The sequence below is a fragment of the Xyrauchen texanus genome, chromosome 38, assembly GCF_025860055.1.
Source record: "Xyrauchen texanus isolate HMW12.3.18 chromosome 38, RBS_HiC_50CHRs, whole genome shotgun sequence".
NCBI lineage: Eukaryota > Metazoa > Chordata > Actinopteri > Cypriniformes > Catostomidae > Xyrauchen > Xyrauchen texanus.
The window spans coordinates 33,763,409-33,782,475 of NC_068313.1; the positions used below are offsets into that span (position 1 = coordinate 33,763,409).

Genomic DNA, 19,067 nt, shown 5'->3' on the forward strand with positions numbered 1-19,067 from the left:
CTCTGTAGGTCCATACAATGCAAGTGAATGGTGACCAAAAGGCTACACAAAGCACATACATGCAGCATAAAAGTAATCCATACAAATCCAGTGGTTTAATCTATGTCTTCTGAAGTGATCCAATCGGTTATTGGGGAGAACAGACCAAAATATAATGGCTTTTTCTATGTGAATCTTGATATTAACAGTATCTTTCGAAATCATGATTTCAAGCTTGATTACACTTCTTAGCACCAACTAGGCCCTGTCCCAAATGGCTCACTTCATGTGGACTTCCGTCCTCGTGGCCTTCAGTTGCGTGTGCTTGTGAAGTCTACGAGTCCGTACTGTGCCCCATTTGTGATTGTAGCACTCGTGAGCTCCCCTTTAGCCCTCGATGCGGTCTTCGTCGAAGCTCGCACTGCTCCGGGCTCATGGCAGTCTGCTACCCAACAGTCCTTGCGACAGACCAATCAGAAGGACTCCAGTTTCTGAGCTGGAGGAAAAAACATGGCAGACAAGGCGATGTTCAACTGCGGATTTAAAATGTATTTTAATAATCGCTTTTGCCTGATTGTCAACGGTGGATTACTTGCTTATCATGAATCATGTTTAAATCTGATGTGTAGATCTTGTTCAAAACCTTGTTATATTAAAAAGATATGGAATTATTCCTATTCAATTTAATGTTATTGTCGTCTCAAAGATGATTTTAGAATTATTGTGAGTCTCTAAAATATCAAGACAGGAAAGAATAATTTAATGCATATTGCTGTAGCTTGTAAGATTGCTTAAATGTATTGATATTGCAACATTCGGTCTAACAGTGCTATTTATACCTGCAGAAGTGTGACTGTGTGTATTTTATAACTATTGTGGTGTATAACAATATTTCTATCGGGAAGACACGCAGGCTTGAGTGAAGTTTAAGATGCCATTTATTTGATAGATGTAAAACAGAAAGTAATGTCTCTCTTTGGTGTAGGCCCCGTCCGGCGGTCCGAGGGAGTTGTAATAGTTAGTTTAAAGGGTTTCTTTACCCTATCTATCAATGCCATGACTTTCTTAAATAATAATTTGTAAAACTGCATGTAAATAAATACAAAAAATGTAAAAAATGCATCATCTGATTGACGTCTTAAAGTCTGTCTCAGATGCACACTTTTACTAATCATGCCCCCTCATGGACTTGCGGACTAGTGCAAGTCTGCACTCTCTTACGTCATCAAAGTGTGCACTCAGAGGAAGACCACAAGGGTGGAGTGTGCCATTTGGGTCAGGGCCCTAGTGCTCTGTGCATTCGCCAGAAACTAGGAAGTGTAATCAAGCTTGAAATCATGATCATCCCTAGAGACTGCAACAGGTACAGTGAAAAATTATTTATATTTTGGTCTGTTCTCACCAAACACCCTTAACCGAATATTTTTTTTATTTTTGTTTATTTTTTTCTATTCCTTTACATTAACATTTATGCATTTGGCAGACGCTTTTATCCAAAGCAACTTATTACAGTGCACTTAATACAGGGACAACCTCTTCTGGAAGCTGGTACCAACTGCGGGTGGCATAATAGCTAAACGCTGTCTCACCTTGTTTTCACTGAACCCTCTGTATTTATAACTGACTTGATCCTAATGATCTGAGAGGTCTGTTAGGTTTATATTTTTAACAAGCAAATCTGCAATGTATTAGGCCATTGACTGAATTATAAATGAGTAAAAGTACCTTAAAATCAATTGTAAATGTAACTGGAAGCCAGTGTAAAGACCTGAGGACTGGAGTAATATGCTCGGGTGAGAATCCTGGCAGCATCATTCTGAATGAGCTGCAGGTGTCTAATGGCATTTTTGGGAAGCCTGGTGAGAAGTCCATTGCAGTAGTCCACCCTACTGGTGATGAATGCATGAACATGTTTCTCTATGTCTTGACTGGATAGAAATGATCTGATTGTGGCTTTAGTTTTTAATTTGATTAGATATTGCTTTGATGGGACTCAATCTTTTTGTCTTTAGACCCCTGGAGTCAAGGTAAGTGTTCACATCTGTAATTTCACCTTTGTTGCCAAATACAATGACCACTGTCTTGTTTTTGTTTAACTGAAGGAAGTTTCAGCATATCCAACTGTTTATTTCATCAATGCACTGGTACAGAGTGTCTCTGTGTCGATCTGGCAATAGGGCTTGGTAGATCTGGATGTCATCTGCATAGCTATTGTACACAGTTTGGATCTTTTTCAAAACTTAGATTAGTGGGAGTGTTAGAGCAAGAATTGAGCCTTGTGGGACTCCACACGTGATGGATGTCTACTCAGATTCATAGTTGCCTATGTTCACATAGTACTATGTCTACTGTTTATTTTAGACATTTTAAAACATAAGAAAGGAATAGAAAACATCATTAGCTCAGTACAAAATCAATAGAAGTCATTGGAAAGAAAGTCCCCACTGGATCCCCAAATAATGCTCATTAGAAAATATTTTATTTAGTTAAACAGAAAGCAGGCATTCGTTTACTATAGCAAGGTTGCTAGATATGCAAATGTCACAATTTACAGTATATATTTGATAGATTTCACATTTTATTTTACTGTTTGTAATTTGTTACTCCTTTTACTCAAATGGACTAAATATAGAAATTGACTGTATGCAAAGAAAGCTGCATTATGTTGCCATTTGCCCTACAGTATATCACATGTTGCTTTGTTATTCTGACACTGATAAAATGGCAAATCAGGTGCTATTTCCTTAAGTCTGGCAATCACGTTCTTGTCTTTATCATCTGTCCAGATCTTTTTGAAGACAAACGCTTTAATTCCATTATACTTTTGTAACAACTCTAGACTCTCTTTAACGCTGTATCGGCCATTTTGGGCTAGGCATATCGTCAGACAGGGTGAATTTACAGTGAAGTAAACCACACATTTATCTTGTCGATTCAAGATGTTTTTCAGGTCATCCTTCAGACGAAACTCTGAATGTGCTTGTTGAGGTAGAGACTTTGCAGCGATGAGGTTACTGCGCACATAAACCTCACCTTTCTGAATTTTATTTTTCACTTCTTGAGTTATTAAGTCCAGACCTGAATATTTTGACCCTGCAAGACATATATCCTTCTCAACTCTGAAAGCGACAGCGTATTGCCCTACTTCACCCAACCTGGAAAACATGAACATTTCATAATTTACATTTAGTGAATGAAATGCTTTTATCCAAAATTAGGAATATAAATGCAAATTGTCCTACAAAGCCCAACAACATGCATGTTATGGCAGTACCAAGCATGAAGTAGTGAACTACATTTTACATCTTGAATTTGTGAAATCCCAAATATTAATAGATGATGAACCTTTTATATACAATAGGCTATATATTACATTAAAGTGTTAAAATTGCTACAGGAATTTTCAAGGAATTTTACAAGTTCAACATTTGTGGCATAATATTGATTATCACAAAAAGTCATTTTGTCTAATCCCTCCTTTTCTTTAAAATAAGCAAAATCACAGTTACAGTGAAGCAATTACAATGGAAGTGAATGGGGCCAGTCCATAAATGCAAGAATATAAAGTATAGCCACACTATATAAACAATATGTGTATTCATGTTAGTGGACTTCAGGAGAAAAGAGAGAACACAGCCCAATCACCATTAATGGAGCACCGGTGGAGAGAGTCAGCAGCTTCAAGTTCCTCTGTGTCCACATCACTGATCACGTGGTCCATCCACATTGTGGCCGTTGTGAAGGCTCACCAGTACCTCTTCTTCCTGAGATGGCTGAGGAAGTTTGGAATGAACCACCACATCCTCACACGGTTCTACACCAGTACTGTAGAGAGCATCCTGACTGGCTGCATCACCGCCTGGTACAGCAACAGCACCTCAACCGCAAAGCCCTGCAAAGGGTGGTGCAAACTGCCAGTTACATCATCAGAGGTGAGCTTCCCTCCTTTCAGGACATCTATAACAGGCGGTGTGTGAAAAAAGCTCGGAGGATCTTCAGAGACTCCAGCCACCCGAGCCATGGTCTGCTCTCACTGCTACCATCAGGCAGGCGGTATCGAAGCATCAGGACCCGCACCAGCCGACTACATGACAGCTTCTTCCCCCAATCAATCAGACTGTTGAACTCTTGATCTCTCATGATCACTATACATCAGCACTGCACTTTATTCATCTTAAAACCTTATTAACTCACACCGGACTGTCATAAATATGAATATATTCTCTCTTAACAACACACTGGCAACTGACTCTCAACCGACAGCCTGAATGTCAATACAATACAATACAACCATACTGTATATTTTATATACACTGTTTTTATTGTATACTGTGTATTCTACATTGTGTGTATTGTATAGTGTACATTGTATATTATTATTTGTATATTGTGTTATTGTAATTATGTGTATATCAGATATGTCAATTGTATTGTGTAAATCTGATGCTTATTGTAGATTGTTATATGTCTCTGTCATGACTGATGTCGGTCGGAACGGCACCCAGGAGTTTCTCCCACTTGTGTATATGGTTGTGTGACAATAAAGTGATTTGATATGATTTGATTTTATGCAATTGCTTACTAACCTTTTTTGTGTCAAGTTATTTACAATTTTGCAACTTTGTTGCCATGGCTACAAAATCCTGTGATCCAGGAATTAGCCGTAATTTTACTCAGATAAGGTAAGGAATTTTATTACACTAAAACCATGTAAAAAAAAAAAATTTAAATCCCAACTTGTGACTTTACTTTAGAAACTATGTTTGTTTAAGAGTTCACTTCTATTGCATAAGTGCCTAAATGTGACCGATGAAAATAACAAAAAACAAGGAGCGAGTCAAAATATTTTTTTTGCTGAGCTCAACTTGTATTTAACCCAGAATATTCCTTTAAATTTGTCAAGATATATAGTTCTGATACATTTCATGACTTTTTCTTGTTAGTTTGTTCTGATGTTTTTGAACGTGTGTAACATGCATTTGTGTAATTTTGTCAGACACTGCAACAAATTTCTCCTGTAAAACTGTACATATTTGTTCTAGAACATTTCCAGTGTTCTGTTATCAGCAAAAGCGACTTACACATTTTCAAAGTTTTTTATAATACTTGCGAGGATTTTTGCATCCACATTTTCTTGTGCTGCACTTGGGGTACAAAGAGGAAGCAGCCAGATCAGCCAGAGGATCCTCATTGCTGTAGTGGGAAACTAGACCAAACACACACACACACATATGAACAAAACATAAATATACACAAAATATGCAGAAATGCAAAATAGCATTCTGGATGTTAGGAGCTGACTTTTGAGAAGATCTTATTGTATACACTTATACTGCTCTTACAGTATCTGCACAAGCTGCTCAAGTCAGCCATAAATAAATACACCAAAAGTTGCTTGAATGTGCAACACAAATATAGTTTGTAGAATTGCTCATCGTTTCAAAGTCATAAATAACATAAACTTTAAATCAAAATTCCAGGTTCAATACAAGTTAAGCTCAATTGACAGCATTTGTGTTAAAGATAAGTAAAATCAGGTTAACTTACATATCGTGGCTATACTTTTCAAACAGTGGGAGTTTTATCATTCACTTCCTAAAGTGACACATTATAATCCACAATTACTAAACATTATTCCACAAATGCTGTTGATTGAGCTTGACTTTATTGAACCAGGAATATTCCTTTAATATTCATAGTATTAAATCTTTAAACCTTTATCTAATTAAACTATTTCATTACTTAACATCATGTGTGATCTGTAAAAGAAGTGCAGCAAAGTTTTCAGAGATGATGTTGAAGATGAGTCTGCTCTGAGATCATGAGAAGAAGGGCATATTTATCAAGAACCAACAACCCCACGTAAGTCACATGACTGAGTGACTCAACTCCCCAAATTCTTGCCACAATGAAAATCGATTTTACACATTCAAACTCTGGTGCTCTCAAGATAATTAAAACAGATTAAACAGGATGTACATTTTCATCATTTTCATGAAACACTACACACAATTTTATCTGATCCAAGATTTATGGTTTCAAAACACTGACAACTACTGTATAAAGTCATATTCTCAAATGTACAGATCAGGTTTTCAAATCCCTTCATATTGATATCTGAAAAAGAAAATGCAATTGACTAAATTCTTCACACAACTATCATGACTTTGCTCTCAATGAATAGGGTCAAATATGAAAACTCAGAGCAAGCAAACAATAAGAAAGAAGTTGAAGAAGAGGAAGAACAAGATGGAGACGAGGTGTAAACTGAGAAGACGTAGAGTGGGTGAAGGAAGAGAAGAAGTGATGAGGCAAGAGGAAGCGCTTCTCAACTCTTTCAGGGGCGGGGGAGCCTGGGTAGCTCAGCAAGTATTGACGCTGATTATCACCCCTGGAGTCACGAGTTCGAATCCAGGGTGTGCTGAGTGACTCCAGCCAGGTCTCCTAAGCAACCAAATTGGCCCGGTTGCTAGGGAGGATAGAGTCACATGGGGTAACCTCCTCGTGGTCACGATTAGGGGTTCACTCTCTCAATGGGGCACGTGGTAAGTTGTGTGTGGATCGCAGAGAGTAGCATGAGCCTCCACATGCTGAGAGTCTCCGCGGTGTCATGCACAGCGAGCCACGTGATAAGATGCGTGGATTGATGGTCTCAACAGAGACATGTCCTCTGCCACCCGGTTTGAGTTGAGTAACCGCGTCACCAAAAGGACCTACTAAGTAGTGGGAATTGGACATTCCAGATTGGGAGAAGAAGGGGATAAAAAAATACATGTAAAAAAACTCTTTCAGGGGTGAGCATTGAAAGAGTAGAGGAAAGACCAAAAGGAGATGCTGTAATGATGGTGAGCAGAGAGAAAGAGGACAGCAGGTTGGAAGAGAAGAGTAAAGAAGACACAGAAAAGGCTCAAATGATCTGAAAAGTGTTCGGGCCCAATGTGAACAGATCTACAGCAACAAAAAAGTAGAGGGAGAATTGTCATTGGTCTGCATGCCACAATCAATGTCCACAATTACTGTAATTTATCTTATATTATTAAATGGAATATTGCATATTTACCACTATAATTATACCTGTTTGTATATTTTTTTTAATCCAATTAATCATTCTTATTATGGATTTTATAATGTTGCTGCCATCTAACATTGTTCCAGCATTTTGAGCATACTTGAACATCTATATTTACAAAATGCACAAGGAGAGCCACATATAAGCAGTAACATTTTCCCTAAAACAGTCTGCTCAGCACTTACACTTGTTTAGCACTGTCCTTTTTTCACAAGTGTCAATGACCCGGCAATTTTTTAACAGTAGCTAGTAGTGTGAAGTCACAATATCAGGCACTCTACGTTTTCGGTCACACTTAACTTCTGTTTCAGATGCTCAGCAGTGTGAAAATACTGTAATTCAAAATAACATTTGGTCTATTATTTACTTATAATTGTATTTGTTATTATGCACTCTTTCATTGGTGTGTCCTATCCTCTCTACCCCCCTCCTGCCACCCTGAAAAAAGAAAAACATCTTAAAATAAATTGCTTATTCCCAGAAACATTTTATTATAACATTTTAGCTTTATGTAATTTGCATTACAGTAATGTGTACAACACAAACTATCAATTACAAGGTGAACCTCGAGTGATAAATGAAGTAAAATAACAATTTATTTTGCTTAAAGATTTTAAGTATTACCAACTCAAATGATCAAGTATAGAACTGAGGTTGTGGGGAATACCCATAAGCCCTTGTGCTTGAATCATTTAAGCACATGTGTTTGATCAAAAGGAAATTGTTGCGGCATTTAATTAGTTGAGATTTTAGCTCTTTTTAGTATTAATGATGTTAGTTTAATTCGCTGTTTCGTGTAAAGTCAACATTAGGGGGGTTAGTGTTTCCTTTAGTCAAGTTGGATCCTGTTCAATCTGTGTGGTTTTTCCTTGAGCCAGCGGAAGTGCGTAACTCAAGTGAGCTTTATCTGCACTTCTTTGGGGAATCAGTCAAGTTTAATGACTGAACTCTATCATTATTTCCTTTTGAGCCGATTGAATTAAGCCAATTAAGTAGAAGCAATGAAACAATGTGCTATTAGTTGTTAAATCTTATTTGTGTGACATACCTTTTTAAGTTAATAAAGTTTATGCTGCCTTCATATGCTATGTTAAGTGATGGGAGGGCATCAAGGTGTGCACGTTGAAATCCAATGTTTGCATCCACATCCCTTCATTTGGTCAAATTTTTAATGCAACCGACTTTGATATCTCCAAAACGGATGAATCCATTTCTACCAACAAATAGGCTAATCACAGTAGTCTCTAAATATTTGCTTGGTTATGTCTAAAGTTCACTTGAATTTGTTTTAAATCATTAAACATTATTTTATCTGGCCTTGAAAGGCTGTCTGAAACCAGCGTCCCATGAGATACCATCATATGCAAAACACTGCCTGTGAAGTCATTGACTCGCATCCTTTCCACACATCTTAGCTCCTCCCTCTTATGATGCAAGGAAAAGATGCAAGGATGAGATGTGAGAACGGAGGAAACAAAGCAAGATATATTTGTAAACTGGAATACCCAAGATTAAGATTTGTGCACATCGACCGTGGACACCATCCATCCATCTTCAACCATCCATCCATCTTCAACCACTTATCCGAAGTCGGGTCGCGGGGGCAGCTGCTCCAGCAGGGGGCCCCAAACTTCCCTATCCCGAGCCACATTAACCAGCTCTGACTGGGGGACCCCGAGGCGTTCCCAGGCCAGTGTTGAGATGTAATCTCTCCACCTAATCCTGGGTCTTCCCCGAGGCCTCCTCACAGCTGGACATTCCTGAAAAACCTCCCTAGGGAGGCACCATCCTTACCAGATGCCCAAACCACACCAACATGCTCCTTTCGATGCAAAGGAGCAGCGGCTCTACTCCGAGCTCCTCATGGATGACTGAGCTCCTCACCCTATCTCTAAGGGAGAAGCCCGCCACCCTTCTGAGGAAGCCCATTTCGGCCGCTTGTACTCTTGACCTAGTTCTTTCGGTCATGACCAAGCCTTCATGACCATAGGTGAGGGTAGGAACGAAAAATGAACCAGTAGATCGAGAGCTTTGCCTTCCGGCTCAGCTCTCTTTTCGTGACAACGGTGCGATAGAGCGAGTGCAATACCGTGAACCGTAATGGCCAAAACTAGGCCATTAGTTACTAAGACAAATTGTGTCTTGACTTGAACTAACTCAAATTAAATTGAGCTGTTTTGTTTAGCCTGTACTGGATTATTACTATCCAGGAACAAAACAAAACACAATTTGAAACACTCAGATCTGACCATGTTAATATATCTTTGCTGTGGTATACCTAAAAAAAACGAACAAAAAAAAATATGTATAATAACAATATGTACGATACACAGGACCAATAGATACCTCACAGAAATCATGCGTATTTGAGTAGCCCGTTTTATTGAGATCACAAGATTTGCAGTGAAAAAACATGATTTTAAAATTTAACTTATGTATATTGCAGTTTGATTATTGACAAAAACTTTGAAAATTAAACAGTTGCATCGAAATAGCAATTTGGACAATTGAGTTTATACAGTAGTTCCATGACTTTGTGCAGAGTACATATATGTTTCAATCAGTGATAACATTTTAAACATGCTCTGAATCCTCCTTGCTGAAGAATTTATTAAGGGTTTATTCTCCTGGCGCTGGGGCAGCGGCATCAGCAGGCGGAGCATCAGGCTGGGCAGCAGGCGGGGCAGCAGGTGGGGCAGGAGTCGGAGCAGCAGGTGGGGCAGCAGGTGGGGCAGCAGGCTTGGCAACAGCCTTATGTGAGGACCTTTAAAGCATAAAATACCAATAAAAAGGTTATTGCAATTTTCAAGAAATATGTTGTATGCATAGTCTGTCTACAGTCAGCTGTCTACATTTTACATACTGGAAGCCGAAATAACATAATGTCTTAAAAACGACACAAAAGATGACCTACTTCCTGGAGCCTTTTTTAGCATTCCTTGATTTGAAGAAACGAATCCCCTCAGTGCATTCAAAACACAGATGAAGCAGGCAGATCACAACAAGCATCTTCACTTGGATAGAAGCCTAAGATATAATGACAAGTTAATTATTACTACTATTCATTACAGGTAAGTCATTACAGGAAGAGACAATGCTCCACAAAAACATCTTTATTTTTCTCAGTTCTTGCCCAGAAATTTTACCAGTGCCCAATTCTTTTTGGAAGGCTCTTAAACGTATGAAATGGATATATTTGCCCCTGTCTGCTGCCGTGATGTCACAGCTCACTCTAGTTGCTAGAGATGAATGGAAATGCCACAAAAAAAAAAAAAAAGCAAAACAATACAATAAAATAAATCAATAAATTAATGAAGGTTAATGCCAACTAATCTAGACCTCATTGGTCTAAACCATATATCCAATCATTCCCAAACGTCTCAATGGCAGTTGCCTGGCTGGCACAATTCTGTCACATCTGGCTAAATGAGTTTATAACTAATATCTCTTTCAAACTATGTTCTGTAGTTTCATTATCCTCAAAAGTATGATCACTATGGCAAGCCGTTTTAACTTTTATTAATTTCCAGGATATGAATTCTTGATATCAACAATTCAATTTTCACTAGTTAAAATGCTCATTCTAGATATCAAGAATTGTATTTCAACTAGTAAAAACTATATCAAGAATTAGCATTGTTACCAGTGGAAATGTAATTTCTGATATCAAAAATTGCCATTGTTACTAGTAAATATCGAATTCCTGATATCAATAACTATCATTTTAACTAGTGAAAATTTAATTGTTGATATCCTGGAAATGAATAAAAGTTAAAACGACTTGCCATATGATCACAAGAAGAGAGTGACAAATGAACATTCAAACTGAACTAGGATTACTAGGGTCATCAATTTGTTACTTACCATTATGTCAGTCGTTGGTTGTAGTGATGTAGAGATGCTTTTCAGAAATTATGTTTCTGATCCGTTCTGGAAGTGGTGAGTGGGAGAAGCAAATGGGTCCTATTTATTCTGCTCCTGGATCATCCCTTATGTAAAAAAGATTGATAAAATATCCATAATCTTGAACAGTACCGGTGTCCGTTTGATGAATGATTAAACATTTGCACATCATTTGGTTCATTCAATGGATTGTGGCTCACTGTGATAAATTAGAGCTGCATAAAAATTCTAACCATGCAATTAATATCACCTATTTTGGACTATTACATTACAACAGGGATGGCAGCAAAACATTCTTGTGGTTGTCCAACAGGTCTAGAACTATTGAAATCACAATATTAACTTATTTTTCACATTTTAATTTTCCCACACAAGGTACTTCTACTTAATGTGGCAATCTTGTTTTATTCAAGCTAATAATATTATTTAACATGAATAAATCCACCGGAATACACTAAAATAATAATAATAATATATTTTAAATTTATACATTAACATTTTGTAATACTAATTCCATCTCTAACAAAATAGAAAAACTAATTATTTAAAGTTTTATTAATTTAATTTAGTTAAAAACTACACAAATACATTTTATTGAATTTTATTATTAAATTGAAATGCATTTATCTTGAAAATAGGCTCAAATATGTTTTGATTTACACTGATTAATGTAATTATAAGGGTTATGTCAAGTGGAGATCAGCCTTTAAGGTAAACATTTCAGGTTAACACATAGTGTTGGCAAAGGACAAAGTAAGTTAAGATGTTTAAGAGTGAATTCATTTCTGTTGCCCTTGCAAATGAAAAGGCCCTTTTGCATCTTCACAAGACGATAATGATGAATATTCCCATCAGAGCAGAACAGTCATGGATCAAATATTCTACCTGACTGATTCCCAACAGTAGTCTATTGTCTACAGCCAACTGATCTCTCAAGGCACAGGACTTCATACCTTTCCTCAATTACTTTGCAGACTTTGCAGAAAGAAGTGAGCATGATGGAGCAAGGTTGTGCCAGCATGCCATTGCTCCTTGTTCAGTTTGTCCATTTTTGCTATTTTTATGCTCTGTGTGTGTTTTATCGCTCACTTTTGGTCTATGACCCATTGACTCTACTTAATTATTGGTTAGCAAGCTTTGGATTCATGACCCAGCGCAGAGTGTTTTTCAAACTCAATTCGTGCCTTAACTGGTGCAGATTTGTCTATGAACCGGGTGCACTGCATTTACCTTAGGAAGAAATGCCTTAAGAAATGGGGTAAATGAGCTGGAGCACTTGTAAGGTTAAAGAATTGGAGGGAATTGGAAAAAGTTAGCTTTTTATGTAGATTTTATGTAGAAGTTTAAATGTAGATTACTGCCTATTGAAAGTTATCAGAGCTCTGAAGTATAATAAATTATGATGGGCCCATCTACACCTGTGCTCCATGTTCTTATACAGTAAACTGACCAATTGACCAGGCCACCTACAATAAGTATTTATAAATGAGTTCTTAGAGTTTTTAATCTTTTATTGTAACTTCTGATTGTTTTTGATTCTAGGTGATTTTATTACTTTAATTATTTTATTGTTTGTTGCCCTGTAAAGCCTTTGGTCAGATAGTTTTTAAACCTGGTTGATGCATTTAATTTTTATCAATTTGTCTCTGGTCCCATACATGAACATGGTCACACTCTTGATCTGGAGTGCCTTTCTCTAACAATGACGTAACTCACTATTTAACCACCATAGTATGACGCATCCTTGGAGAAATAAACTAGCTAGTCACAACTGTTTCCCAAACCCATAGTAACTAAGCTGCACATCCATCGTTTGAACCACGTTGGTTCAACCACTTAGAACTGTCGTACATGACGTTACGCAGGGGGTGGAGTAAAAACCTCAAGGAAAATGTTATTATAATTGCTCATTTACATGTACACCTGAAAGACGTTTACTGCGAGAAAGCAGCTGAAGACATAAAATCGGGGTGCACCGTGTAATGCATCACACTGCAATAGATGTGTTTTGCTCTACATCAGACTTTGGGGTTTGCGCTTGAGCACAAACACATGTGCACTCTTCAAATGGGTGCATTCTATTCAGAAGAGATCATCTCTATGCACAATTCCCTTCAAAGTATTTACCATCCACTGTGAGAGCAGTGGAGGGCTGAAAGTGGAGTGGTGGTGGCGTAGTGGACTAAAACACATAACTGGTAATCAGAAGGTCGCTGGTTTGGTCCCCACAGCCACCACCATTGTGTCCTTGAGCAAGACACTTAATCCAGGTTGTTCCGGGGGGATTGTCCCTGTAATAAGTGCACTGTAAGACGGTTTGGATAAAAGCATCTGTCAAATGCATAAATGTAAATCTAAATATGGGGCTCCAAAATAACAATAATTTGGAATTCCCTTTTTAAGCCATTTTTATTGAAAATTCTGTTTGATCTATTATAATTGTTCTCCCTATGAAGTGCCCTATGGATGCTGATTTATCCCGTTTGGAACGCAGCCAAAAACGGCACTTGTGCATTAATAAGGAAACAAAAGCTGTGTTGTCCAACAGGATAAAGCACTTCCTCTTAACAGCGTTTTCTATGTGCTCAAACGGCTGCATTCACGTTTGCATGACATTTCAAAAAGTTCTGCAAAAAATCGGAATAAGTCTTTTTTTAATGCATGTAAATGTGATCAAATTGTTGACAGAATGAAATATATATATGCAATATAAGATATAGAAGCCTCAGTGAAGTGAAATGATGTCCTCATAGCAAACAAGGAACTCTACTTCTAACCACAGGGAAAGAGCTGTAGTTTCTGGAAACACCAAATCAGTGGTGGTGGTGTAGTGGCTAAAGCACAGGGCTGTTAATCAGAAGGTTGCTGGTTTGAACCCCACAGCCACCACCATTGTGTCCTTGAGTAAGGCACTTAAATCCAGGTTGTTCTGGGGTAATTGTCCCTGTAATAATTGCACTGTAAGTTGCTTTGGATAAAAGCGTCATGCCGAATGAATGAATTGAACTATGTTGGTAACGATGGAACTTACGACCTCTGGTGTGATTCTACACTCCATTACTCTCCACTACATTTCAGAAAATCAGGTTTAAGTAAGAAGTAGCATTGAATAAAATGGGTGCCATAGAGAAGCCAAGTGCTTCTGTTAATGCTTTGTTTATATTTAATGTGTGATTTTACCATCAAGTCCTTTTTAATCTTGACAGACTGTAAATCATTCTAAAGGTCTTCAGATACTAGCATTTACATTTATGCATTTGGCAGACACTTTTATCCAAAGCGACTTACAGTGCACTTATTACAGGGACAATTCCCCCGGTGCAACCTGGAGTTAAGTGCCTTGCTCAAGGGCCAACAGTGGCATCTTGGTGGTGCTGGGGCTTGAACCCCCAACCTTCTGGTCAGTAACCTTGAGCCTCAACCACTGAGCCACCACTGCCCCAAGCAGAGATGGGAGTGTTACTTTTTAATGCAATCCATTACATATTACTGATTACTTCAGTAATGTAATCACGTTACTTTTCATTTCTTTTGAATTACCACAAGTGCACATATGTAAATAAAGTCCAGATAAAATCAAAATGATCTCTGAAACTTTAAATTATGCCTTGAATGCAAACTGAACATGTTTGAGTTACATTATGAGTACTGGTGTAGCTGTTATTATATCTGAGGAATAGAAACATGGGCACTGCACCCTACCAAGAAAACAGAAAATGAGCTGCTAACGTAGCAACAGCAACTCAAATATAATCAGAACAGATGCACTTAAATATGTCTTGGTTAACATTAAACAAAATCTGACAGTATATACCTCAGATTCAAAAATCATGTATTGCAGTTAGTGTGTATAGGCAATTGTAATTTGCAATATTCATTAACTTCAGACTGCATTCATCATCATCGTTATTATTGTCACAGTTAAATGCTGGAGAGTGTCTTTCCTCTGCTTGTTCATGATCCTTGTTGGTTACTTGTGGAGACCACCTCTCACCGTCCCAAGTCACAGAGGTTGCCAGGTTGCAGAGAGTAGTCTTCAACGTCTTCTCGCCTATCCCCAGTCTCACGAGTCTCGTAGAGCACCATATCGAAAACAACCCCTGGGGTAGTGGTACGTAGTCGTCCCTACTGGCTGCCCGAACACAAAAAATAAGTGGTATTGGAAGAATTGTAGCCAATACTAGCCCCCTTCGAGCCTCTCCAGTCAGTTGAGTTGAAGGCCGTCTCCTTAAAGACCACGTTCACTTCCATCAAGAGGGTCGGGGACCTGCAAGCACTCTCTGTTAGCAAAGAGTGCCTAGAGTTCGGTCCGGGAGACTCTCATGTGATCCTGAGACTACGTGCCCAAGGTTCCCGCAACCCCTTTTAGGGATCAGGTGGTGAGCCTGCAAGCGTTGCCCCGGAGGAGGCACACCCAGCCTTATCGTTGCTGTGTCCGGTGCATGCTTTGCGCACCTATTTGGATCGCACGCAGAGCTTTAGACGCTCTGAGCAGCTCTTTGTCTGCTTCGGCGGACAGTGGAAAGGGAATGCTGTCTCCAAACAGAGGCTTGCCCACTGGATCGTAGATGCAATTTCTCTGGCTTGCCAGACCCAGTCCATGCCTGCTCCCTTGCAGGTTCGAGCACACTCCACGAGAATTGTGGCATCCTTGTGGGCATTGGCCAACGGCACCTCTCTAGCAGACATCTGTAGAGCAGCAGGCTGGGCAACACCCAATACATTTGCGAGATTCTATAATCTCCGGGTTGAGCTGGTTTTGTCCTGTGTTCTTTCAAGTATGAACAGGTAAGTAGGTTTCATTACACGGACAGCTGGCCGGGTGTATCGCTTGTGTATAGTGCCTTTCCCCTCCAAGAAGGTGAAGCTGTGCGCTCTTCTCTCCCATGCATTTTCCCAATTTGTGAACCCTGGATGTTCTTCCTACTAGCCCTCTGACTCACAAATCCAGCGGAGGAATTTGTGGTCCGACTCAGCACGTGTACGAACATTCTCGATACTGGGGTAAGTGCTCCACAGGTTTTTGGTTTCCCAGATAACCTCCTGTGACGTATCTTCCACGGCAGAGTCTCCCTCTTTCTCGGTTGACCCATGTCTCCCTTGGCAAGATGGTCGTGGTGTTTTGAAGCAACTCCTCCCGCACGATGGGTAAGATCTACCTCCGCGCCTCTTCCATATGCGGCCATAAACATTCAGCCCATGGGTCATATTTGCCACTCTTTACCCCCCCCCCCCCTTTTTTTGGGGGCAGGGTGTGGCCTCTGTGGTGTCTTTTCCCCCTGAAAGAATAGGAACATTCTGAATCCATTCTGCTGTAGAGAGGTAAAAAAAATATAGAGAGAAAAGGCTGTGGCTGGCACGGCCCGCTCCCATACTTGGTGAACGTCTCCTTTCCATCCTATTCAGGGTTATGGGGAAGCACACAACATTTTGGGGCATCTGGGAAGGCTACGTGCAGTCAGAGTTCATCTGTTATTACTCCTACAGCAGCTTGCCTACACCTGCATTGGCAGTTCATGTAACACAGTTCAGCCAACGTGGCGTTTCGCATAAGGGACCCTTTGTGTCACTTCACCGACACAAGATCGAGTGAGTGACAGAATGGGAACATCTCGGTTACTGTCATAACCTCCATTCCCTAATGAAAGGAACAATTTTTTATGTCCCTCTTGCCACAGGCTAAACTACACCGCTGTAGTGGCCGGGACATTGTCTTGGCTCCTCAGTGCAAAAACCTGACTGAATCCGCTGCCGAGACCTCCAATTATACCCGTATGTCGGGGGAGTGGCATGCAAATTCAACTCGGCAATTCACCTACCTCTCATTGGCCTTTTCTGAAAGATTGTCTCGGGCTCTCAAGAGCGACACCTATTGTCACTTCATCGACACAACTTCTCGTTCCCTCCATCAGGGAATGTAGGTTACGACAGTAACCGAGACATTTTCACTGCTCAACAAGAACTTGAAATTTGTAATATGGTCATAGCAAACAATTCTATTAGACTAAAATGTTCAATTTGCAGTCATACAAGATGATGGTATCTTTCAAAATGTCAACACCATCAGCCTCTACACAACTGATCGAGTGCTGATGAGAAATCGGACTGCAATGAAGCAACTCTACAAGGTAACTTTTGAGAGGAATGGTGAGAGAGAGAGTGAAGGAGCTGTATGTATGGGAATGGTGGGTGAGAGAGTGAAGGAGCTGCATGTATGGGAATGGTGAGAGAGAGAGAGTGAAGGAGCTGTATGTATGGGAATGGTGAGAGAGAGAGTGAAGGAGCTGCATGTATGGGAATGGTGAGAGAGAGAGAGTGAAGGAGCTGTATGTATGGGAATGGTGAGAGAGAGAGAGTGAAGGAGCTGTATGTATGGGAATGGTGAGAGAGAGAGTGAAGGAGCTGTATGTATGGGAATGGTGAGAGAGAGAGTGAAGGAGCTGCATGTATGGGAATGGTGAGAGAGAGAGAGTGAAGGAGCTGCATGTATGGGAATGGTGAGAGAGAGAGAGTGAAGGAGCTGTATGTATGGGAATGGTGAGAGAGAGAGAGTGAAGGAGCTGTATGTATGGGAATGGTGAGAGAGAGAGTGAAGGAGCTGTATGTATGGGAATGGTGAGAGAGAGAGTGAAGGAGCTGTATGTATGGGAATGGTGAGAGAGAGAGTGGAAGGAGCTGTATGTATGGGAATGGTGAGAGAGAGAGTGAAGGAGCTGTATGTATGGGAATGGTGAGAGAGAGAGTGAAGGAGCTGTATGTATGGGAATGGTGAGAGAGAGAGAGTGAAGGAGCTGTATGTATGGGAATGGTGAGAGAGAGAGAGTGAAGGAGCTGTATGTATGGGAATGGTGAGAGAGAGAGAGTGAAGGAGGCTGTATGTATGGGAATGGTGAGAGAGAGAGTGAAGGAGCTGTATGTATGGGAATGGTGAGAGAGAGAGTGAAGGAGCTGTATGTATGGGAATGGTGAGAGAGAGAGTGAAGGAGCTGTATGTATGGGAATGGTGAGAGAGAGAGTGAAGGAGCTGTATGTATGGGAATGGTGAGAGAGAGAGTGAAGGAGCTGTATGTATGGGAATGGTGAGAGAGAGAGAGTGAAGGAGCTGTATGTATGGGAATGGTGAGAGAGAGAGTGAAGGAGCTGTATGTATGGGAATGGTGAGAGAGAGAGTGAAGGAGCTGTATGTATGGGTGGAGAGAGAGTGAAGGAGCTGTATGTATGGGAATGGTGAGAGAGAGAGTGAAGGAGCTGTATGTATGGGAATGGTGAGAGAGAGAGAGTGAAGGAGCTGTATGTATGGGAATGGTGAGAGAGAGAGTGAAGGAGCTGTATGTATGGGAATGGTGAGAGAGAGAGTGAAGGAGCTGTATGTATGGGAATGGTGAGAGAGAGAGTGAAGGAGCTGTATGTATGGGAATGGTGAGAGAGAGAGAGTGAAGGAGCTGTATGTATGGGAATGGTGAGAGAGAGAGAGTGAAGGAGCTGTATGTATGGGAATGGTGAGAGAGAGAGTGAAGGAGCTGTATGTATGGGAATGGTGAGAGAGAGAGAGTGAAGGAGCTGTATGTATGGGAATGGTGAGAGAGAGAGTGAAGGAGCTGTATGTATGGGAATGGTGAGAGAGAGAGAGTGAAGGAGCTGTATGTATGGGAATGGTGAGAGAGAGAGTGAAGGAGCTGTATGTATGGGAATGGTGAGAGAGAGAGTGAAGGAGCTGTATGGGAATGGTGAGAGAGTGAGGAGCTGCATGTATGGGAATGGTGAGAGAGAGAGAGTGAAGGAGCTGCATGTATGGGAATGGTGAGAGAGAGAGTGAAGGAGCTGTATGTATGGGAATGGTGAGAGAGAGAGTGAAGGAGCTGCATGTATGGGAATGGTGAGAGAGAGAGTGAAGGAGCTGTATGTATGGGAATGGTGAGAGAGAGAGTGAAGGAGCTGTATGTATGGGAATGGTGAGAGAGAGAGTGAAGGAGCTGCATGTATGGGAATGGTGAGAGAGAGAGAGTGAAGGAGCTGCATGTATGGGAATGGTGAGAGAGAGAGAGTGAAGGAGCTGTATGTATGGGAATGGTGAGAGAGAGAGAGTGAAGGAGCTGCATGTATGGGAATGGTGAGA

General features: G+C 40.2%; 1 long non-coding RNA gene across 1 annotated transcript; it reads right to left on the reverse strand.

The window, feature by feature from the left end:
• Positions 1-9,427: 9,427 nt before the first annotated feature.
• On the reverse strand, positions 9,428-10,979 carry LOC127631974 (uncharacterized). Its single transcript, XR_007969029.1, has 3 exons — positions 10,913-10,979; positions 9,963-10,075; positions 9,428-9,812 (listed from the first exon to the last, which is right to left on the reverse strand). It is a non-coding gene; the product is annotated as an uncharacterized LOC127631974 (long non-coding RNA).
• Positions 10,980-19,067: the final 8,088 nt, after the last annotated feature.